Raw genomic sequence first — 24786 nt, 5'->3', positions numbered from 1 at the left:
ACCACCAACTCTATCTAGTTCCAAAATATTTCCATCAGTGATTCAAATGTTCTGAAAATGATCATTGTGATGAATACACAACTGTGTGATGATATTGTGAGCCATTAATTGTATAGTATGATTGGACTATATGTGGATGTAGATTTTTCAGTAAAAATATTTAAAACAAAACCAAAACATTTCCATCACCCCAAAAGGAATCTTTGTACCCAGTAAAGTGGTTTCTTCCCATTCTCTCCTCAGCTCCTGGAAATCATCAATCTACTTTCTTTCACTTTAGATTTTCCTATTCTGGACATTGCATATAAATAAAATCATACGATATGCTAACTTTTGTGTTTGACTTATTTCACTTCGCATATTTTTGAGCTGTGTATCAGTACTTCATTCCTTTTGATGACTGAATAATATTCTAGCATATGGATATACCCCAAATTTTTTAATCCACTCATCTGTTGATGGACCTTTGGGTTGTTATTGCCTTTTTGCTACTGTGACTAGTACCACTGAGAACATTCATGTACAAGATTTTATTTTAACAACTGTTATCAATTCTTTTGGGTGAATACCCTGGAGTTGAATTGTTGGGTCATAAGGTGATTCTATGTTTAACTTGTGGAACCACCAAACTATTTTTCACAGCAGCTGCAACATTTAACATTCCCAAAAGCAATGAGCAAAGGTTCCAATTTCTCCACATTCTCTCCAACACTTATTTTCCTTTTTCTTTTTTATTACAGCCATCCTAGTGTATGTGAAGTGGTATCTCACTGTGGTTTTGATTTGCCTTTTCCTAATGACTAACAAAATTGAGCATCTTTTCATGGGCTTTGCCATTTGTATATCTTTGGGGAAGTGTCTATTCAAGTCCTTTGCCCCTTTATAAATTGGGGTATTTGTCTTTTTGTTGTGGAGTTATAAGATTTTTTATATATTCTGAATAGGAGACTTGTCAGAGATATGATTTGCAAATAACAACTCTTTGAAATAGGTTATGTTTTAATTATGATTTTAAAGATGAGGAAACAGACTCAAAGAACTTAAATAGTTTGCCTAAGATCAAACAGCTAATGAGTGACAGAGTTGGGATTTCAAAGCAGGTAGTCTGGCTCCAAAGTGCCCTGCTCTACTAGCTCTGGGGATACAGTTTATCTTGTGTATACCCTTCCTTTGATCAGGATTTGAAAAGGCCATTGTGTGACTATAGGAGGAGCAGAGGACACCTGAAGCTGACCTCAGGCTGGAAATTGGGGTGGAGAGGAGCATTCAATATGCAAATCACCAGTGGAAGTTCCTGCATGAAGATGGTGCAGGGGCTGGAGAAAAAACCAAGGCAGGCCCCCTTCCAGGAACCAGGGAGCTCCTCAGACATTCCAGAGTCGGGGGCCAGGACAGAAGATGAAGTACAGGAAGTCTAAGAGTTAGGAACTAGACATGGTTAGCAAGTAAACCAGCAATTGTGGTAAATTTGAAAGCTGAGCCTGTCTGGGTCCAAAAAAAAAAAAAAGGCAAGTGATATTTTTAAAATTCAAGAGTTTTTTGGAGGATGGTTTCCTCCATGGAACTCAGATAAAGTTTTCAATTACTATAGCTTATAGTATAACTAGAGAAGGGTTTGCATATGAAGAGGCATGGATAATGGGGTGGTTGGGAAGGATGAAGTGGTAGGGAAAGAATCTGGAAGAGGAGATAGGGTCTGGGGGCAAGTAGGTTCATGGAGACCAGTTCAAAGGGCAGGAGTGTATCAGCTGGCATGGCGGAGTGGGGAGTAAGGGAAAGAAGGGGTAACAGGGAGGGGAGAGCAGAGGTGATTTACAGCTGGAATGCACAGGATTGATCAGCCACTCCCAGCCCAGTCTGCCGCTACTGGGTCTCAATCCAGCTCTGCAACTGAGGATGTCGTCCACAATGAGCCCTAGGCTTGCGCTCTGGACCTCACACCAGCTCTGAGAACTCTAGCATAAAAGAAGTCTGTTTAACTTCACTGAACTCCAGCTTATTTGACAGGGAACTTTACATTACACATGTAATACCCATTCCCGTTTGTGTAGCTTGAGTTACGTATCCCAATTTAGACATGTTCTTAATCTATGTCCCCATGGGAATGAACCCATTGTAGATAGGACCTCTTGAAGATGTGATTTTTTAATGCAGTTTTATTAAGATATATTAAATAGTCACATACCATATAATCATCCAAAGTGTACAATCAGTGGTTCACAGTATCATCATATAGCTGTGCGTTCCTTATAACAATTGATCTTCGAACATTTTCACTACTCCAAAAAATACATAAATAAGAATAAAAGTAAAAATAAAAGTAGAAAAGAAGACACTCAAAACTTCCTATCCTCCATCCCCCTATTATTTATTTATTTTTTGTCTTTTTTTCCTCTTACTTATCTGTTCATACCCTGGATCAAGGGAGTGTCAGTCACAAGGTTTTCATGATCATACGACAGACCTTAAAAGCTCAATAGTTATTCAGTCATTTTCAAGAATGAAGGCTATTGGATTACAGTTCAACAGTTTCAGGTAGTTCCCTTTAGCTACTCTAACACATCTAAAACTGAAAAGGGATATGTATATACTGCATAAGAATAACCTCCAGAATGACTTCCCGACTTTATTTGAAATCTTTAAGAAGCTGAAATTTAATTTTGTCTCATTGCTCTCTTCCCCTTTTTGGTCAAGGCTTTCTCAATCCCATGATGCCAGGTCCTGGCTCATCCCAGGATTTCTGTCCCAGGTTGCCAGGGAGATTTACACCCCTGGGAGTCATGTCCCACATAGAGGGGAGGGTAGTGAGTTCACTTGCCAAGTTGGGTTAGAAAGAGAGGCCATATCTGAGCTACAAAAGAGGTTCTCTGGGGGTGACTCTTAGGTATCATCATAAGTAGGTTTAACTTCTCCTCTGCAGGAATAACCTTCATAAGGCCCAAGATTAAGGGCCTGTCCCATCAAATTGGCAGTCCTCAATGCTTATGAGAACAGATGATGTTATTTTTAATTGTGGTGTGGCTCAACTGAAGCAGGGTGGGCCTTAATCCACATTACTGAAGACTTTATAAAGTGGAGAACCCAGAAGCCAACATCAAAGAAGACCACAAAGAGATACTGGAAGTTAGCAGGAACCTGAGAGTGAGAAAGTAGAGGATACTGTCACATGATGTGAGGCAGGGATTCAAGTCATGGAACCCCAAGAATTGCAGTAAGCCAGCACCAAATGCTACTGACCCTTAGCTTTATAGCCTCTGAAACAATGAGACAATAAATTCCCATGGCTTAAGCCAAGCCATTGTGTGGTATTTGTCATAGCAGAATGGCAAACTGTTGCTGCTTATTAAGTTAAAACACAGGTGGTCTGCAGGCCACACTTTGGCAAACATCAGCCTAGGTAATGGAGGCTGTTTTCCTGCCTTGGCATGCAAGGCCTTTCGGCCTCAGCCTGCTTGCCCAGTCTCATTCTCCACTCTGTTTTGTGCAACCCGCGTCTAGCCAAACTGGGCCACTTGCTGTTGCAAACATGCCCCAAGCTTCCACTGCTTGGCTGGCCACTCTGCCCAAGTTCTACCCCTATCCAGGAGTCAGAGGTGCAGCTCAGAGCCATGAAGATGTAAAAACGTTCCTTTAGCTGGACCTTGTGGGCCCACTTGAAGTCCCCAGATGATGGGGCAGAACAGAGAAGAGAAATGAGTAGTCTCAGAGGAGGAAGCAAGAAGTTTCAGTACCCTATGCCCACCTTCCAAGCACAGAAATAGATTGAAGCAATTCTGCAGGACAAGTATCTCACTAAAAGTGTCTTTTGTTGTCTGATCTCCTGCCTCTGGCCTTCTCACCTTCAGAACTACTGATTCCACTGGAAATTATTGTACAAGTATAGAGAGTTCAAACAGACTCCGGATTATCTCAATGTGAGTCAAACTGGGTACAGGAACCATGTAACTTGGTAGTAGTAAACGAGCTTTGTCTGGTATCAGAGAGACCTGGATTTCTACCTTTGATTGGCCTTTGAGTAACTGTGTGATTTGGGCCAATTACTTCTCTTCTCTGAGTGTAAGTTTCCTCATCTGCAAAGTAGAGATAATACCTACCTCAGAGGACAAGGATTAAATGGTATTTGAGAGGATTACATGAAATTAATTTAGGCAAATCACCTAGTGAAATGTCTGGCCTTCTCTAAGCACTGAATCTAAGATAACCACCCTCTCCCCCACCCAAATCCCTTTCTGTCACTTTAGCCAGTTGTGCTGGGTTGAAACTGTTCATAAAGAGCATGAAAAGCCATATTCTTTAATCCTGATGTAATATTGTTTGGTGGGATCTTTTTGATTAAGTTGCTTCCATGGAGATGTGACCCACCCAATTGTGGATGGGACCTTTTGTTTAGATAGTTTCCATGGAGATGCATCTCCACCCACTCAAGGTGGGTTGCTTACTGGAGTCCTTTAAGAGGAAACCATTTTGGGAAAAAGTTTCAGAGCTGACACAGAGCCATTTGGAGATGCAGAAAGAAAACGCCCCAAGAGTAGCTATTTGAAACCAGAAGCCAAAGAACCAGCAGATGCCAGCCACATGCCTTCTCAGCTGACAGAGGTGTTCCATGCCATCTGTCTTTCTTGAGTCAAGGTATCTTTCTCTGGATGCCTTATAATTTGAACATTTTTATGGCCTTAGAACTATAAACTTGTAACTTAATAAATTCCCTTTATAAAAGCCAACCCATTTCTGGTATCTTGCATTTCGTCAGCTTTAGCAAACTAAAACAAATGTCTGCTAGCACAAGAAAGGCTTTGGAAAGTTCTGCTCTAAAGAGTTATCAAACTCATGTGGTCACTGTATTTTGTGTACCTAATCTCCCTCTGCCTGTCTCTTAAGAGGACACTTGTGATGGCACTTAAGACTTATGCAGATAATCCAGGGTGATCTCCTCATCTCAAGATCCTTAATTACATCTGCAGAGACCTTTTTCAAAAATGAGGCAACTTTCACAGTCTCTGGTGATGAAGATTTGGGCAAATCTCTGAGAGCCATTATCAGCCTACCACACTCACCCACTTCCCTATTTTTTTTTTAAAGCGAAATTTAGATGGGCTCCTTTATTTTTTATTTCATTTTTTTTTTTTTAGTATTTAGGAGAGTTTTATTTATCCAGTGATCCAGTATTTATAGTGGCCAGAGGGGTCAGGCTGTGACTGACCAGAAGCACGTATCACGTCTGCTAGACCCACCATCAACCACTATATACAGATAAAGGGCCTGCTTGGATCACCTTCAAAACCATCTGGTGGAGGCCACGGGGCTGTTTGGGCTTGCACTCGAGGGAGCGCTGGACTTATTATTCCTTGGCATCAGGCACTCTGGGGACAGGGGAGCTCCACCTGGTTATCTCAGTTCTGGTCTGTCCACAACCCTGAGTGTCCTGTAGAAGCTGAGGAAGCTGATGTGGCTGGGAGAGCTGAGTGTTGCCAACTTCCTGCAAGGAGCCTTGTCTCTGCTTCTCCTAACAAGAGGAACACATGGTCATACTGAGGGGCTGGACTGGGACTGAGTCCCAGGCTCTAGGGACAATGACCAGGAGCCCAAGGCAGTCCCAAAGACTGAAAGCAAAGAGCCCTGAGCCCTGCTTCAGGGAGCAGTCTCAACAAGCCTGCCTAGAAACAGCTCAAACACTTACTTCTCTGTTCAGGCCAGGGGACCTCAGCAGGCTGTTCATTGCCCCCCCCCCCCATGCTGGGACACCCCATCCCTGAACAGCTGGATCCCTGAGTTTGGAGCTCTCTACATAGGAATGAAGAGAGTAGGCCTGGCTTCCTCACAGCAAGAACAGGCTGGAGGCTGGGGCTAGAGCAGCAGGGTCCAATGCCCATCTAGGCTTCAGCTTGGCCCCGCAGTCATGACCCTGGCATGAAGCAGGGGTCTGGGCCCACTAGGATGACAACTGCTAGGAGGGAACCATTCCCAGCTATGTCAACACAGTGGTGGCAGGACAGGTTGGAGCCCAGAAAAACAGATAATGTTTCTAATAGATAAAATAGTCTGTTGCCTAAGGCAGGAGGGCCAAGTCCAGCCACATGCACTAAGGGCTGACCATCCCTGCCCTGGGGTGTAATGCAGAGAATTGTGGCCTAGCTCTGGCCCCTAGGGCCTGGGCTTTCTAGCTAAAAGTATTAAGTTATACTGGGAAAAGGGGGAGTAGGGCAGGGAAGGGGGCCCTGGTAAGGGCCATGCGGCAAGAGGAGGCTGCAAAGTCAGAGCCTGCCGTCCTCACTGGCACTTGGCCTTGTAGGGGTGAGAGTTGGTCAGGCTGCCGCTGCATGTGGCGCCAGTCAGTACTGACCACTTTGTGCCGCCACACGGAGATGTTCTGCTCCACCAGGTTGGCCAGCATGCCTTCCCGAGCCAGCATGGAGATGAAAGTGCAGATAAGCTCCCTGTAGTGGTGGGTTCTTCTCTGGTCACCAGTCTTGAACTTCTTCCTCTTTTCTACCTCTTCCTTGAGTCAGGCCTCATAGTTCGCAATCTCAGCCTCCACGCACTTCAGCAGTGCCCACAGCTCCTTGGGTGAGTACGCCTCCCCGCTTACACATTCACCAGGCCTGACCAACCCAGTCATCTCTGCTGTCCACTGCTTCCCCCACCTCTTTCTCCTCTGGGCTGCTGGATGCCTGGTTGCCTCGGCTTGGTCTGATGGAAGGCAAGGAACCTCTCCCACCCTGTCAGTGCCAGGGGATTCAACACACCATCCTCAGCCAGATGCAACAGGCCTGTGCTGATGACAGGACCCCGGTCACATACAGTGAGGTTGTAGGGTACGCAGTCAACACACAGTAGGCTGTCCTCCTCACCACAAAGCACCTTGGAAATGTGGGGGGTGCAGGGCTGGAGGGCTGCATCGGGTTGGCTGACTAGATGGGCAAGCACAGTGGTGATTTGAAAGCACTGCCGATTTCAGAGGCTGTGTTCATGCTCTCATTGCTGGGGGGTGGGTGAGGGCTGCGAGCGTGTGGGCACTGCCACAGCTGGACTCCCAGCCCCACTGCTGGTCTTGATGGACGGAGGAATCGTAATGTCTTTCTCACTCTCTTTGAGCTTCTCGGCCAGGACGTTGATGGTGTTAGATTGCAGCACTGACAGCTGCCCATCTGCGGTGCCACTCGAGGACTCTGGCTTCTCTGAGAGTTGGTGTTCTGCACGTCCTCCTCCTCCTCCTCATAGTCATTCTCGTCATCTGAGTACTGCTGGGGTGGGCAGACTGGGACTCGGCTGTGGCCCATGCCTGCTGCCAGGTCTACTTCCGCCTGCTGCCAGGTCTACTTCCTCCTGCACAGAGGAGTTGTGATTGTCCAGAAAGGCTAGCAGCTGCTGAACAGCTGATGGGAGTGGGGTTGGGGGGACTCCTGTTGAAGCAGCTCCCAGGAAGGGATTCACTACCAGCTTGGGTTTGCTGGGAGGGCTGTGAGTTGGGGCTGGGGGGCATGAACCAGACCCCTCCTCCACACCATCTGTACGGGTACCCCTGGAGGCCAAAGGAGCTCTGCTTGCCTCCAATACCAAGGGAGACTGGCTGTTGGCTGGCTTGGACTCCTCAGGGAGCTGTGACTCTAGACACTTGTGGATCTGAATCAGCTCTGGCTGCATAACTCTAATCACCTGCTGCAGGGCATCCAGCACCTGTAATGTGATGGTTCACCTTCAGCATGCGCAGCCTGGCCTCATACTTGATCTTGTAGTCAGGCACCACTACTGCCATCAGGTTGAAGTGGATGTCGTGGTAAAGCTCCCCTGCGGTGGCAAGGCCGATATGCTTCATGATGACCCATAGGGCCTTGACTGTCCTACCCCCAAGGCCCATGGTCAATGGGGTAGATCTTCAGTCCATCCAGCTCACAGAGCTGACCTGTGATTGGCACATAGTTGAAAAGCATGCTCAATCCATTTGAAGAGGAAGATGAATCCATATACAGGGCCCTGGCATTTGCCCTGAAGATCATAGATCTCTTCCATCTGTATCCCTTTGACACCAAAATCTTCCACCAGAAGGGAGAAGAGGTCCTGGTCCTCTCCATCTCCAGCCAGCCTTTATTGGGCTCCATTTTTTTTTTTTTTACCACAGTTCAATAAAATAAGTTAAGATAAAAATCAGTACCACTTAGATATTCCAAAGTATTCTCCTAAACAAATTTGGGTCAAAAAGCAAATTAAAAACTATGGTAAAAAAAAATAAAACCAAAATAAAAATGACAAGTCTTGCTGGGGAGTCAAACAGAAATTTTATAAATTCAAAAGAAATAAGTGAACTGTGCATTTGATATAAGAAATTAAGAAATAAATTATCCAAAACTGTCATTCCCTAATTTTTGACAACTCCCCTGCCACCTGTATTGTAATTTATTTTGAGAAATGATCACTTGAGGAGAAGGGGCTTTAGAAAGAATGAGGGGCAAAGTACAGGAAAAAACTTCTCGAAAATGTGAAAGAATATTCCAGTTGTCAGGCCTGCCTCAGGATTGGAGGGAAGGGGTTGGATGCTGACCAAGCTCCCCTGCTGATTCTTTTCTGTGTCAAGGACTGGGGCACACTGCGTACAGAGACATGAAGAGGTAATTGTGCCTGATAGAGTATAATGACTCTGTTGCACTTCTCATTTAATGAGGCTGGCGTGGGTATCTGGATATTGATCGTTTTTTAAGGGCTCTCCAGGTAATTGTCATGTGCAACAAGATTGGGAACCCACTAGACAATAGTGTTGAGGCAGTGAGAATTTTAAAACACAGTTGCTAATGAATATTATCTTGAAGAATAGTTACAAGGTTCATAACTTTGACATCAATAATTAACCCTCTTGACCTACACAGGGAGATGGTAATGAATGTGAGAGTGCCAGGAACACTGCCTGCCGGGGGGAAGGTGTAAGCAAATGTGATGTGGAGCTAAAAGCCTGAGAGAAAGCTTTGCTTAAGCTATCTATGTTCAACGGATGGGGACTACAGGGCCGGGGAGGGGTGGGGTCGGTGACCATGAGGGCATGAGGAATCATCAGAGAGCTGCCAAGAGTTTTGCCTGGAAGAAAGAAGAGGTGTTTAAAAAAATGGGGGAGTCCTGCCTCCCTATGTGGGATATGACATCAAGGGGTGAAAGTCTCCCTGGCAGCATGGCAGATGACTTCCAAGGATGAGACTGGTCCTGGCACCATGGGATCAACGATGCCATCCTGACCAAAAGGGGGAAAATAAGTGTAGCAAATAAGGTATCAGTGTCAGAGAGAGTTCAAATAGAGTCAAGGGGCTACTCTGGAGGTCACTTTTATGCAAACTTCAGTTAGACATTGCTACCTATCATAACTTGCCAACCCCCAACCCATACCATTCCAGCCAATCCTAAAGTACCTAGGGCAATATCTAAGATTCTGCAAAGTGTCCATGCACCGGGGCAACTTTCCAGAAACCTACAACCTCCAGATGGGTCCCTGGACCAGATAAGTCCTGAAACCTAGAGGGCCCAACTTCTCCAGAACATCAGCTAGTTCCATCTGCCTACCCCATATTACTGCCCATATTACTGACAGCCCCTTCCAACATGAAAAACTTAGAATGGCCATAACCCAAACACCCCTAAAGAGAGGGATAGAAAGATCAAAGGTGATGATGGAGTTATACAGAGAAGATAGGATTTAACAAATGAATATGATTGCTGAATCATTAAATTAATATTTCTTTTAGTCTCCAGTATCTTAGAGCAGCTAGGAGTAAAAACCTAACATTGTAGAATTGTAACCCACACAAAGTCGGAAACCTGTTCGACAACTAATTGTTGCAATGTGCTTTGAGATGAATTGCTTTTTGTATATATGTTATTTTTCACAAAAAACTTGATTGTGATGATAAATGCACAGCTATATGATGATATTGTGAACCACTGATTGTACACTTTGGATGATTACATGGTATGTGAATATATAATAAATAACAATTAAAAAAGGGATTAGGGAAGTCCTGGGCCTGGGCTCTGTGGTTGTCAGTACACTTTAGCAGCTCTCTGCTGGCTCTCTGAAAGAGAAGTTGTCCTTCAGGATGGGCCATATTTTGGGGGGCCAAAGTATTAAATGTACAGATGAGGGTCAAGGTAATGCTGTGAAGTCTCATGAAGGACTAACCCCAATTTTTTGTGGTTGGGGCTTCTAAAAAGGAATGCTCCTTTCTCTCTCTACTGGGTCACATCCAGGGCTTTCTCACTGAGCCTCCCAGCCACCTGGAGAGGTAAACTAGGTAGGTATTACTATTTTTCAGGAGAGGAAAGTGAGGCTCAGGAAGGATCACACAGTAAATAAGTGGCAGAATCAGGATTCACATGCAGTCTTGACGTAAATCCTACTCTTTCTCTGGGCTGGGTGACCTCCATAGACACAGCTGTCATGTGCTCCACCCTTCTACCTATAACAGCCCCAATATCCTGTGAGCTAGCACCTCACAATCCCAGGGAGCTTGGAATGGACTCACTTAGTTCCCAGTAAAGCCTCTTTAGAGAAATCCTTCTCTTCACTCTGGGGCCAGTTGTTTGGGCTCCTATGCTTGTGCAACATCTGTGCCTGTTTCTGACCACAGAAAAAAAAATGAAAATAGAAGCTGTTGGGGTCTCACTCCACTCCCACTTTTTGTCCTGCCTCCTAGGGCCTCCTAACATCCTGGTCTCTGATAAGGTTTATTCTGAAACAAATGCAGTTTGTTCCAGGAGGGAAATTCTCCCTCCTGGAATTTCCTGCCCAGGCTAGGAATGAGAACAGGCTTCCCACAAACTGTATGGCCCTCACTTCCTCCATCCTTCCCTCCTGCTACAAGACATGCAGAAAGCAAGTATCCCACTTGCTTTCACAAACATGCCACTTTTGAAAACTTCTTTGCATCTAAGTATGTGGAAAACCCTCTGAACTTAAACCTACCTTCTCTGCCTGCCTTTAAGGAATGCCAGTCCCTCCGACAAGCACACAAAGTAGAGAAACAGAAATTCTCTAAGGACTTACATTAAACCTTCAAGTGGCATTTCAGCCAAAAGTCAGAATCCTGTTTCTATTTCAGCTGTGGTATGACCCAGGCAGAGCAGTCCACCCATCCCAACTGAGGAGTGTGGGAAGGAATAGAAGAAGCAAAGCCTCAAAATTGAGAGTGGGTCAAAGTATCACAGTGAGTGCCAGGAAGTGGCAAGATGTCAAGTTGAAGAGGCTCCTGTGGAGAAGCAGAGGATGGCTCAGGCAGACGGTGGTTTTGGCAGACGCTGTTGGCTATCAACCTAAACATTGTAAGAAACTTAATTCCACAACAGAAGTTGGGAATGCCAGATATTCTCTTTCCCAGCCTCTCTTGCAGCTAGGAGTAGCCATGTATGAAGTTTGAGTTCTGGACGATGGCACCTGTGGGGGGAAATCAACTGGAGAGCTTTGAAGAAACAGCAACCTGGCTTTAAAAAGAGAAATAGATGAGGAGTGCTTTCTTTCCTAGCTTCTTGTCTTTGAACATGGTTGTGTGGTGCAGCCATCTTATAACTATAATGTGACAAACCTGAAGACAAAAGCCAACATGCTTAGCAAACCTAAAGGACCCTTGAACTTCTTTGAACTTCTGAATAAACCCAGGAACCACTACCCTCTGGACTGATGAAGTGAGACAAGAAAAATCCCTATCATTTTGTTGTTTTACTTGTAACCCAAAGCATCCTCACTGACATAGTATCCCAGAGTAGAACATTGGAAAGCAGAGGTCAGTTAGAGTCAAGTGAGGCAAAGGGCATGAGGCTGGGACTGGAGTCCACTTTGCACAAGTTGTTACCTGAATTGGGGATGAGTGCCCAGGAGAGAGAGCTCATGATAAGACAAAGGTTTGTCAATCTAGGCTGGACTAGACTAGGCTGTGATAACCCCAAATCCCCTAACCTGAGAGAGTTAGCCAAGCACAACTCTCACATTCGATAGGTACCATGGATTGGCTGAGGGTTTTACTTGTTGCAGCCACTCAGGGACTCAGGATAATGGTGCCTCATGGTGGCCCCATCTCGACACATGCTATCACAATCACCACAGCAGTTGGGATCAGGATGAGATGAGTTAGGCACTGGCTTTCAAAAAAAAGTTATTGAGAAATCTTCATACATATACAGTCTATACATGGTGTACAATCAGTGGCTCACAATATCGTCACATAGTTGTGTATTCATCACCATGATCATTTTTAGAACATTTGCATCACTCCAGAAAAAGAAATAAAAAGAAAAAACTCATGCAACCCTGAACACTAGTATTTCCATCTATCCAATTAATTTAACCCTTATCCCCCATTATTTATTTATATATTTTAATTTTTTTATTAATTTTAAATTTTAAAAATATATGACAACAAAGAAACTCAAACATTTATAACATATAATCATTCCATTCTACATATATAATCAGTAATTCACAATATCATCACATAGTTCCATATTCATCATCATGATCATTTCTTAGAACATTTGCATCAATTCAGAAAAAGAAATAAAAAGACAACAGAAAAAGAAATAAAATGAAAACAGAAAAAAAAAGATTATACATACCGTACCCCTTACCCCTCCCTTTCATTGATCACTAGCATTTCAAACTAAATTTCTTTTAACATTTGTACCCCTATTATTTATTTTTATTCCATATGTTCTACTCATCTGTTGACAAGGTAGATAAAAGGAGCATAAGACACAAGGTTTTCACAATCTCACAGTCACACTGTGAAAGCTATACCATTATACAGTCATCATCAAGAAACATGGCTACTGGAACACAGCTCTACATTTTCAGGCAGTTCCCTCCGGCCTCTCCATTTTTTTTCCTCTTGGATAACAAGGTGATATCTACTTAATGCATAAGAATAACCTCCAGGATAACTTCTCGACTCTGGAATCGTTCAGCCATTGATACTTTGCCTCATTTTACTCTTCCTCCTTTTGGTCGAGAAGGTTTTCTCAATCCCTTGATGCTGAGTCTCAGCTCATTCTAGGATTTCTGTCCCACGTTGGCAGAAAGGTCCGCACCCCTGGGAGTCATGTCCCACGTAGACAGGGGGAGGGTGGTGAGTTTGCTTGCTGTGTTGGCTGGAGAGAGAGGCCACATCTGAGCAACAAAAGAGGCTCTCTTGGGGGTGACTCTTAGGCCTAATTTTAAGTAGTCTTGACCTATCTTTTGTGGGGTTAAGTTTTGTATGAACAAACCCCAAGACTGCAAGACTGGGGGCTCAGCATATAGCTTTGGTTGTCCACACTGCTTGTGAGAATATCAAGAATTCAACTTGGGGAAGTTGAATTTCTCCCGGTTCTCACCACTTCGCAAAGGGGGCTTTGCAGATACTTTTCCACTCACTGATCAAATCACTCTGGGATTTATCGGGGCATCACTCTGGACAAACCAGCAAAATCTCATGTCCTACCTGAGATTCCAAGTATTGATGGCGTTCAATCAAGCTATCTACATAAGTTATATTAAGAAACGCACTAGTCAAAATATAAATTTTGTACCAAATAAACATTTTTTGCTTTAGTCTCACACATAAGGTGAAATTTTAAAATATTAATTACTATATATTTTCAGCACCCTGCAGTAATGGCATTCCTTTGTTCTTTCTCATGCAAAAATCTTTTTAAAATTTGTACATTTAGTCACTATTATTACACACTCTAGGCATTCCTAGATTATACCATCTCAATCTTTATCATCTATCTTTCTTTCTGATTTCATTTATGTCCCCAGCACTCCTCCCTCTATCATTCTCACATTCAGCTTCATTAAGTGTTTTTAACATAATTGTATTACAGTTAGATAGTATTGTGCTGTCCATTTCTGAGTTTTTATAATCAGTCCCATTGCACAACCTGTATCCCTGCCATTCCAATTACCCAATATCTACCCTATTTCTATCTCCCGATGACCTCTGTTCTTAACTGAAATTCTCCAAGTTCATTCATTAATGTTAGTTAATATCAGTGAGACCATACAGTATTTGTCCTTTTGTTTCTGGCTAATCTCACTCAGCATAATGTCCTTAAGGTCCATCCATGTTGTTGCATATTTCATAACTTTATTCTGTCTTACAGCTGCATAATATTCCATCATATATATATACCACAGCTTGTTTAGCCACCCATCTGTTGATGGACATTTTGGCTGTTTCCATCTCTTTGCAATTGTAAATAATGCTGCTATAAACATTGGTGGGAAAATGTCCGTTTGTGTCCTTGCCCTCATGTCCTCTGAGTAGATACCTAGCAATTGTATTGCCGGGTCATATGGCAATTCTATATTCAGCTTTTTGAGGAACCGCCAAACTGCCTTCCACAGTGGTTGCACCATTTGACATTCCCACCAACAGTGGATAAGTGTGCCTCTTTCTCCACATCCTCTCCAGCACTTGTTATGTTCTGTTTTATTGATAATGGCCATTCTGGTGGGTGTGAGATGATATCTCATTGTGGTTTTGATTTGTATTTCTCTAATGGCCAGGGAAGTTGAGTATCTTTTCATGTGCCTTTTGGCCATTTGTCTTTCCTCTTCTGAGAAGTGTCTGTTCAAGTCTTTTGCCCATTTTGTAATTGGATTGGCTATCTTTCTGTTCTTGCGTTGAACCATCTCTTTATAAATTTTGGATACTAGACCTTTAGTGTTATTACTGTATGGGTAGTACTTTCTTCTACCATTTTGCCTTTTGGATTTTATATGTCATATCTAATTTTCCTTCCTTTTACCTTTACTCATAGTCTTCCTTTCTACGCTCTTCTCCACACCTCTCTCTTCTGTCTTTTCGTATCTGTCCCTAGTGCTTCCTTTAGTATTTCTTGAAGAGCTGGTCTCTTTGTCACAAATTCTCTCAGTGTTTTTTTGTCTGAAAATGTTTTAATTTCTCCCTCATTTTTGAAGGACAATTTTGCTGGATATAGAATTCTTGGTTGGCAGTTTTTCTCTTTTAGTAATTTAAATATATCCATTCCACTGTCTTCTCGCCTCCAAGGTTTCTGCTGAGAAATCTACGCATAGTTTTATTGGTTTCCCTTATGTGATGGATTGCTTGTCTCTTGCTGCTTTCAAGATTCTTTCTTTCTCTTTAACCTCTGACATTCTGATTAGTAAATGTCTTGGATTACATCTATTTGGATCTGTTCTCTTTGGGGTATGTTGCACTTCTTGGATCTGTAATTTTAAGTCTTTCATAAGAGTTTGGAAATTTTCAGTGATAATTTCCTCTATTAGTTTTTCTCCTCCTTTTCCCTTCTCTTCTCCTTCTGGGACACCCACAACACATATATTCGTGGGCTTCATATTATCATTCAATTCTCTGAGTCCCTGCTCATGTTTTTCCATTTTTTCCCTAAATTTTCCTTTTTTTTTTTTTATTTACATGGGCAGGCACCGGAAATTGAACCCGGGTCCTCTGGCATGGCAGGCGAGAACTCTATCTGCTGTGCCATCATGGCCCGCCCTCTATTTTTTTGTTTCTTGCCCTGCTTGTATGGTGTCTTTTTCTCCCCCACCCTTAGGAGGGTCTATGTAGGTATTATAGATTCCAGCCGGATTTTCCCAGACCAAACTGGCCTCCTGTCAGGAGGAAAGAGTCACCTGCATCAGTTTTCCCTCAGGGTGAGACCCAGCAGGTTGAAAGACTTTCCTGTGAAGTCTCTGGACTCTGTTTTTCTTATCCTACCCAGTATGTGGTGCTTGTCTGCCTGCAGGTCCCACTAGCATAAGATGATGCGGTACCTTAAACTTTTGCAGACTCTCCCTGCTGGGAGCATGGTGGAGACAGAGGAGAGGTTGTAGGCTGGTTTTAATGGCTTCAAATTATCAAGCCCAGGTGTCTGAATTCTTTGAGGGAGGGATTCCACCTGAGTTGGGCTTCACCCCTCCCCTGGGGAAGGCACAGGCTCCAGACAAGCCCTCAAACAAGCTTGTTTCTGCCTATGCCTGGGGCAGTTGCAGCCTGAGAAGTCCTGCCACTGTATCCAAAGTCAATCAAGAGTTTGTAGAAACACAGCCACAAAACCTCTGTTTCTTTTTCTTTTTTCTTTTTCCATAAGCCCTGCCCCCTTGGTACTGGGGCAAGAATGAGCAAGCTCTGCTTTGACCAGGTTCACTTGAGCTGGGGGCCTATTGTTAGTTGTCAGAATTTGTTAATTAATTCCACAATTGGTGCTTGGTTGGGCTCAGCCCCTGCTGCTGGTAAAGTCTCTTTCCTTTCCCCTCTGGGAAGCAGCCTGTGGGGGAGGGGCACCGGCCGCTGCAGCTTGGGGAACTCACGGTTCTGGGGGGGCTCACAGCTGGTCCAGCTGGTCCAGACTGGGGTATGCTGTGTGTCTGGTCACTGACGTGGCCCCAGGAGCTGTTCTGTACTGTTTCTGGTTATTTAGTAGTTGTTCTGGAGGACAAACTAAATCATGCACATTGCTAAGCTGCCATCTTGACCCGCTGTCTCTGCAAATCCCTTTTTTTTTTTCTTTTTTACATAGGCAGTCTCCTGGAACTGGGTCTCCAGTACAGCAGGTGAGAATTCTGCCACTGAGCCACCAGTGCACCACCTTATCCATATTTTTTTACTCATCTGTTCATATGTTGGGTAAAAGGAGCATCAAACACAAGGTTTTCACAGTCACACAGTCACATTGTGAAAGTTATATTGTCGTATAATCTTCTTCAAGAATCAAGGCTACTGGAACACAGCTCAATAGTTTAGGTACTTCCCTCAAGCCACTCCAGTACACCATAAACTGAAAAAGGACATCTGTATAATGTGTAAGAATAATCTCCAGGATAACCTCTTGACTCTGAAATCTCTCAGCCACTGAAACTTTATTTTGTCTCATTTCTCTCTTCTTCCTGTTGGTCAAGAAGACTTTCTCAATCCCATGATACCCAGATCCTGGCTCATCCCAGGAGTCCTATCCCATGTCACAAGGGAGAGTTATACCTCTGGAAGTCATGTCCCATGTAGAGGAGAGGACAGTGAGTTCTCCTGCAGAGTTGGCTTAAAGAGAGAGGTCACAACAAAAGAGGTTCTCAGGCGTGATTCTTAGGTATAATTATAAGTAGGATTAGCGTCTCCTTTGCAGGAATAAGTTTCATAGGGATGAACCCCAAGATTGAAGGCTAAGCCTATTGAATTGGTTGTCCTCACTGCTTGTGGGAATATCAGGAAGTTCCAAGATGGGGAAGTTGAATATTTCCCAAGGGGACTTTGTAATTGCACATTGGCTCTTAAAGTGTCACTGGCCAAAACAATCCTCATGTCCACACCTAATTTCAAAAGAGGCAGGAAAGTGCCATCCTACTATGTGTCTGGAAGGAGGATACAAGTAATATTTGAGAATAGCTCTAATGACCTCCACCCCCCGCAGAGGCTCTTCCTTGAAGTTCAGTTTTTGATGAGCTAAACCATTGAGAATGAAAGCCTGTGCTTCAGAGGACTTTTATATGAAATACTGTTGTCTTTCCTTGGAAAAGAAAAGCAAAAATCATACTGACCTGAGGTGACTTCAGTGAAAATATACCAGGTGTTAGAGATAAGGCTGTACTGGTCAGCCTTCATCAGAGAGAGCAGTTGAACTAATAGCAGCAACGCCTTCCCTGCTTCCCCTCTGGGTTAATAGAAGGACTTGAGGCAATGAGAGAGAAGCTCCACATATGATGCCTTGGGGCCGAGGGAGCAGTGCAGAGCAAATCTGCTTCTGACAGAGTGGATAGAGCCCTAATTTTGGGGTATGCTGGGATGCACACTTTACTGGTTCTTTGAGACTCACCTCAAGCCCTTAAGATTTCCATCATGAGCACAAACAAGCAACTGAAAATGGAGGCCCAGGAGCAACCAACTCCCAACTCTAGAGAGGTCACTAACATGTGTTCCACAGCCACATCCATTTCAAGTGGTGCCCTGGGGTGGAAGAAACAGGGGAGATGGTTGTTATAATTTTAGCTTTTTTATTTTTCATTTCTGGTCTAAGATAAATAGTAAATGGTGGGCTTAATATGTGTGAATATGTGAGAGATGAGTCAGAATTCTACAAGCTAGACCAAAAGCCTTTCTGGAAAATCCTGCCTTGGAGTTCTTCTTTCTCTAAGGTCCACATTCATTTCATCTCCTAAATCCCAGTTTCTTCACTTACTTGGTGAGTACTTCACCCTACTTGTGTGGAGAAGCCCACTTCTTTTTTCTCGACTTCAATCTACAAGCCCAGGAGTAGATTTCCCTATCCCCACCTCTAGTGGTGATAGGGTTGGTTACTTGGCATCCACTCCCATGCCCTTTTCCATCCACCTTGTATAGCAGACTCCCTTGCAACTAGGGATCTGGATATAAATCAGGTTCTGCTAATGAGATGCTCTTGCACAAAATCCGGAATATGCAAGGAGAAAAGAGGTCATCTAGTGACAGTGCAAGCTGACAAGCAAGCTCTCACAGGCAGTATTCCCAGCTGCCAAGACTCCTCATTCCACTATCTGGCCATCACCTTCAAGGCTATGAAGCAGCCTGTGGCAGCTGCGGTGGCACTTTCCTGAGCCCTGGTTGGCAACCGTGGTAGCGTGACTGCACAACAAAAACCCAGGAGTGGTTCCTTGACTTCTGCTTACCTTGCTATTATAAAAATCTTTAAGTACAGATTTCTCTGTAGAAAGTGACTTTCTGCTTGAAATACCAGGATTGGTTCCTGTTTCCTGCACCAAACCCTGACTTACTGATATACCCTCCCTTCCTACTTCTACCATCATTGCTGCTTCCTCACTTGATGCCCCTTACCCTGGAGGCTTGTGGGTATTGAACAGGAGATGTGACCCGTTTGTAGATCTAGCAGCTGTCAACACTTGCCTCTAGTAGAGACTTGGCTTTTAGATGAATTGAAGGGCAGGGGGAAGATAGGGTTTTATAAGAGCTTATGTGGCAAGGGCCTGAGGTGGGCCACCTGGTCTAACACTATCCTCTACCTCTTTAAGGCAGGGGAGCATGACTGGTATGATATTTGAGCCCTGGAATTGGGAGCTTTGAGGGAACAATTATACTGGAAATAACCACAGGAAATTGAAATGCATCATTGTCCAGGTCTATTAGTATTCTCTTGTTGCTGTAACAAATTACTACAAATTTACCAGCTTAAAACAATACATTTTGTTTGGAATTTCTTAGAATTCCAAAGTAGGTCTCATTGGGGTAAAATCAAAGTGTTGGCAGAGCTGTGTTCCTTTTGGAGGCCCTAGGGGAGAATCTATTTCCTTTCCCTTTCTGGCTTCAAGAGGCTCCCTCATGCCTTGGCTTATGGCCCCCTTCCTGCATTTTCAGAGCCAGTGACATCGGGCCAAGTCTTTCTCAGGCTGCCATTCCTCTGATTCTCTTGCTCTGCTTCTCTCTTCCCCTCTTCCGCTTATAATGATGAATTTGGGCCCACCTGGATAATCTACAATGATCCCCGCATCTCAAGGTCAGCTGATTAGCAACCTTAATTTCATCTGCATCCTTAATTTCCCTTTGCCATGCCAATGAATATATTAATAGTTTCTTTCTGCTCTGGTTTGCTAGCTGCTGGAATGCGATATACCGGAAATGGAACAGCTTTTAAAAGGGGGAATTTATTAAGTTGCAAGTTTACAGTTCAAAAATGTCCCAATTAAAGCAAGTCTATAGAAATGTCCAATCTAAGGCATCCAGGGAAAGATACCTTGGTTCAAGAAGGCCGATGGCATTCAGGGTTTCTCTCTCAACTGGAAAGGCATGTGGCAACATCTGCTAGCTTTCTCTTCAGGTTTCTTGTTCCATGAAGCTCCCCTTGGGGACATTTTCCTTCTTCATCTCCAAAGGTCTCTGGCTGCATCAGCTCTCGTGGTTCTCATGGCTCTCTCATGGCTCTGCTGCAGTTCTATGGCTCTCTCCAAAATGCTTCCTCTTTTAAAGGATTCCAGTAAACTAATCAAGACCCACCTGGAGTGGGTGGCGTCACATCTCCCTCTAATCAAAGGTTAATAGCCACAATTGTGCGTGCCACGTTTCCATGGAGATAATGTAATCAAATTTCCAACCTGCAGTACTGAATAGGGATTAAAATAAATTGCTGCCTTCACAAGATGAATTAGGATTAAAATATGGCTTTTCTATGGTACATAATCTTTTCAAACTGGTACACTGGGGATTAGGATGTGTGCATCTTGGCATGTGTGTGTGTGTTTGTGCACTTGCTTTATACTGATTACCACATAGACCTAGGAAAAATTGGGTTCTCCTCCTAGGAAGAGAAGGATCTTTATTCTAGGAAGAAAACGGTCAATATCATCTAGAAAATTCCCCATGTGGACATGATGTGGGTTATAGTCCCATTAAAGTGTTTTATAGTTAGGTTGGATGTTGACATTTTCAAATTAAGCTTTTTTTTTTCAAAGTAAGCTCTGTTATTGTTTTACTCTGATACATTAGTTTTAATAAATCTACTCATTGCTTTAGGTGTCATAGGCTGAAGGCTATATTTTTCTTCCTTGTATTTCCCCCTTTTCCCCACCCCTTACAAAAAATGAAGCTAGCTCTATGCTTCATTGCCTTGGGTAGACAGAGGAGAGAGAAGACTGAGGTTCCTGGGCCTGCGTCCTAGTAGCATTCTGAGGAGCTGTAATTCCCCAGAGAGGAATGGCCCCTGGTTCATCCAGGCAGATAGATCAGGAGTACCAGAGCCCCCCAGCTGCTTGGCAAATGCCCTCAACTTCCCCCAGAAGCAGCAAACGAATAGGGAGACAATGACTGGCTTAGAGGCAACTTACATATAACAGACAATCAGTGACCAGATGGGCTTCCCTCAGACATCTGGCACTGAGGAAGAGCCCAAGACTTGGTCTACACCTTAGGGGGAAGGAACTCCAAGAATGACTCAGGAGTTCTCATTTTCCTGATACTATGCTGAGATGGGATTCACCATCAAATTTAAGTTGATTTAGAAAAACAACAAAACCATCAAGAGAGGCCGTATTTCTTGCACACATAGATTTATAGTCCGGGACTAATAACAAGAAAGAAACACACTTTTCAATGTACTGAGGAACTCGTGCATAGAAGAGGAGAAGGTAGAAGGGAGCCATGCAGGTTACATGGGAAATCACATGCCTAAAATCAAGCTTTTAATTTTCTTTATCCACAGTCAGAGAATATGATCTCCTTCGCTGAGCAGTTTATACTAAATAGCATTATAGGAAGACAGAATGAAAAATAGCTGGGTAGTTGTCGGGGGTGTCCCTTCAAAGAACATCTTCTACATAAATTGGTATAGCCTTTATTGAGAGCAGATGGGCTATGATTCAGCAGCCCCACCAGCCGGATGCTCAAAAAATGTAAGCACAAGGACTTTCTCAAATAGATTCCCTCCTTTCTGGCCTTTCTCCCATGATTCTAGGAGGCATAGCTCACCTGGACAGTTGTGTGACAGCCCCCTATTGGATTTTCCTGTGTGCAGTCTTGCCTCTCAATGGGAAGACTGCTCAGAATGCAAATCTAATCATGTGACTTCCCTATTCAAAACACTATAATGCCCTACTCTGCTGCTCTCTGTAAATATGTCAATCCCCTGAGCTTAATACACAAGGGCCCATGGCCCTTCTTGACAAAGGCCCCACTTTCCAATCAGACTGAAAAGAGTGTTCCTAGGTCAATGGGTTCTTCTGTGTCTCTGTGCATGCTATCCTCATCTGCTTCAATGCAGTAGTAGTGGCTTCTCTTTTGGGCTTCCACAGTATAGTATACATCAGGCTAGAATAAAAATTAGTGTATTGGATTGTAATTTTTAAAACAGTTCTTTCTTCTCCACTAATGAGTTCTTCGAGGGTTTGGGCTATGCCTATTATTAAGCACATTATTATATTTATGATTTTCACCACTTTGTAATATTTTCAATTGTTCTCTCCAAAGATGCAAAACAGTTTCCTGGGGCTCCTCATTCACCCAGGCTGTCTCCTTCTGGTATCTGTCATACCAGGTTGAAGGCACTAGAACTAGGGATTACTTCAATAGCTGAGAAGGTGATTGGGGTGGTAAATCCTACTTTCATTAACGTGGTTCAACAAAAGAAGATGATATCTGGATTGCATGCTTGCATCTGTCACTTCCTGTGTGATCATGGTCGAGTCAGTCTTTGAGCTTCTGTCTCTTCCTTGGTAAAATGAGTATGCTAATAGCTACCCTCAGAGATTGTTGTGAAGATGCTGAGAGACGAAGTGAAAGTGTTCTGCAAATTGTCACGTGCTACACGCCAATAAACCTCCACAGAATTTCTTTAGTTAAAAGTGGCCCAGAAAAAAGAGATAATAAGAAAATGAAGTCCTTAATTTAGAAACAAGATTTGTACAAATTAAATCCCCTTTCTTCCTCTTCCCAAAGTTCAAACTGACTTCTTGCTGAGTTAATTCTGCCTCAACCAGCCTTCATCTGCAAGACACAGACCTCATCTCTCCTTGTCATTTTTTTTCACCCCCTCTCTAGTTGCTATTCTCAGACACAGCAAAGCACACCTGGTTGTTCCATTACACGATCAACTAAATATTCGAGTCCCATAGATCTAGATTCAAATCTCAACCCTGCCGTTTCCTAGCTATATGACCTTGGATTGGTAACTTAACCTCTCAGTGCCTCAGTTTCTTCATCTTCTATTTCTTAGGTATGCCGTGAGGATTAAATGAGATAATATAACTCTTCCTTTTTACTTCAGTAATCGCCACCTCAACTGTCATTCAACCTCTCACAGGTTTAATCACACCCAGGACGCCTTCTTCTTCACTAAAATAAAGCTTCACTTTGGAGATGTTAAACTTGGAAAGCCTCTGATTTGAGTCTAACCTTCGGTTCTTTTGGTTTTCTTCATCCCACCAAACTGACTTCCTCTTGGCTTCCAGCCCCTCAATTCATCCTCTTTCTCTGAGACCCCCTTCTTCTGGTTTCAGTCAGTTCTCTGCCAAGCCAGAACCCCCATGGCACCCATTTTGTTGGGTGCTCTCTGACGCCCTACACTTCCTCACTCCCTTTCTCTGGATGACTGCCAAGCAGTATCAGCAACAACACAGACTAGGGTGCCTGACAGATTCAAGAGAGCTATCGAAACCTAGCTGCAACTGGGGCTAATTTCAGAAAAGGAGGGCTAGCAGATGCTCTGGGGAAGCAACTGGGACCCAAGCCGGGTGCTCTGGGTTGAATAGTGCCCCTCCTCAAATATATGTTGAAGTCCTTACCCCCAGTACCTCAGAATGGATTTATTTGGAAATAGGGTTGTCACTGGTGGAATTCGTCAAGATGAGGTCATATTGGAGTAAGGTGGGGCCTTAATATAATACGGGTAATGTCGTCGTAAGAATATAAGAGACAGACAGGCACAGGGGAAAAGGCCATATGATATTGGAGGCAGAGATTGAAGTACTGCAGCTGCAAACCAAGTAACCTCAAGCATTGCTGGCTATGGTAGTAAAAAAAAAAAACAAACTTTTATTTACCCCAGGAAAAGGCCATGTTTTTAAATTTTATTTTATTCTTTTTTCTTTTTTGCATGGGCATGCACCGGGAAATGAATCCTGGTCTCTAGCATGGCAGGTGAAAACTCTGCCTGCTGAGTCACCATGGCCTTCCCTATTTTATTCTTTTAAACATTTTTTTATTGTGAAATATAACATATATACAAAAAAAAACCAAAATTTCAAAAGTATGTGGTAAAAACAAAAGGACAGATACTGTATGGTCTCACTGATATGAACTGGCATTAGTGAATAAACTTGGAATATTGCGTTGGTAACAGAGACCATCAGGAGATAGAAACAGGGTAAGATATTGGGTAATTGGAGCTGAAGGGATACAGATTGTGCAACAAGACCGAATATAAAAACTCAGAAATGGACAGCACAATACTACCTAAGTGTAACACAATTATGTTAAAACACTGAATGAAGCTGCATGTGAGAATGACAGAGGAAGGAAGGCTGGGGACTCAAATGAAATCAGAAAGAAAGATAGACGATAAAGATATATATGGTATAATCTAGGAATGCCTAGAGTCTATAATAATAGTGACTAAATGTACAAATTTTAAAAAGGTTTTTGCATGAGGAAGAACAAAGGAATGTCATTACTGCAGGGTGCTGAAAATAGATGGTCATTCATATTTTAAAATTTCACCTTATGTGTGAGACTAAAGCAAAAAATGTTTATTTGGTACAAAATTTATATTTTGACTAGTGCATTTCCTAATATAATTTATGTAGATAGCTTGATTGAACACCATAAGTACATGGAACCTTGTACATGAGATTTTGTCAGTTTGTCCAGAGTGATGCCCTATAAATCCCAGAGTGATTCGAACAGTGAATAAAAAAGTATTTGCAAAATCCCCTTCAGGGAATGGTGAGAAAGGGGGAAAATTCAACTTCCCCAATTTCAATTCTTGATATTCTCACAGTGTGGACAACCAAAGCGATAGGCTGAGTCCCCAGTCTTGGGGTTTGTTCACATGAAACTTAACTCCACAAAGGATAGGCTGCAGCCTACTTAAAATTAAGTTTAAGAGTCACTCCCGAGAGAGCCTCTTTGTTGCTTTGCTGCTCTCTCTCCAGCCAACACAACAAGCAAACTCACCACCTTCCCCCGTCTACGTGGGACATGACTCCCAGGGGTGTGGACCTTCCTGGCAATGTGGAACAGAAATCCTAGAATGAGCTGAGACTCAGCATCAAGGGATTGAGAAAACCTTCTCGACCAAAAGGGGGAAGAGTGAAATGAGACAAAG

General features: G+C 43.4%; 1 pseudogene; it reads right to left on the bottom strand.

Moving 5' to 3' along the window:
• Window positions 1-6267: 6267 nt before the first annotated feature.
• LOC143671963 (ubiquitin carboxyl-terminal hydrolase BAP1 pseudogene) lies at window positions 6268-7928 on the bottom strand (annotated as a pseudogene).
• Window positions 7929-24786: the final 16858 nt, after the last annotated feature.

Source organism: Tamandua tetradactyla, chromosome X (assembly GCF_023851605.1).
Source record: "Tamandua tetradactyla isolate mTamTet1 chromosome X, mTamTet1.pri, whole genome shotgun sequence".
NCBI lineage: Eukaryota > Metazoa > Chordata > Mammalia > Pilosa > Myrmecophagidae > Tamandua > Tamandua tetradactyla.
This window is presented reverse-complemented; position numbering and strand designations above follow the sequence as displayed.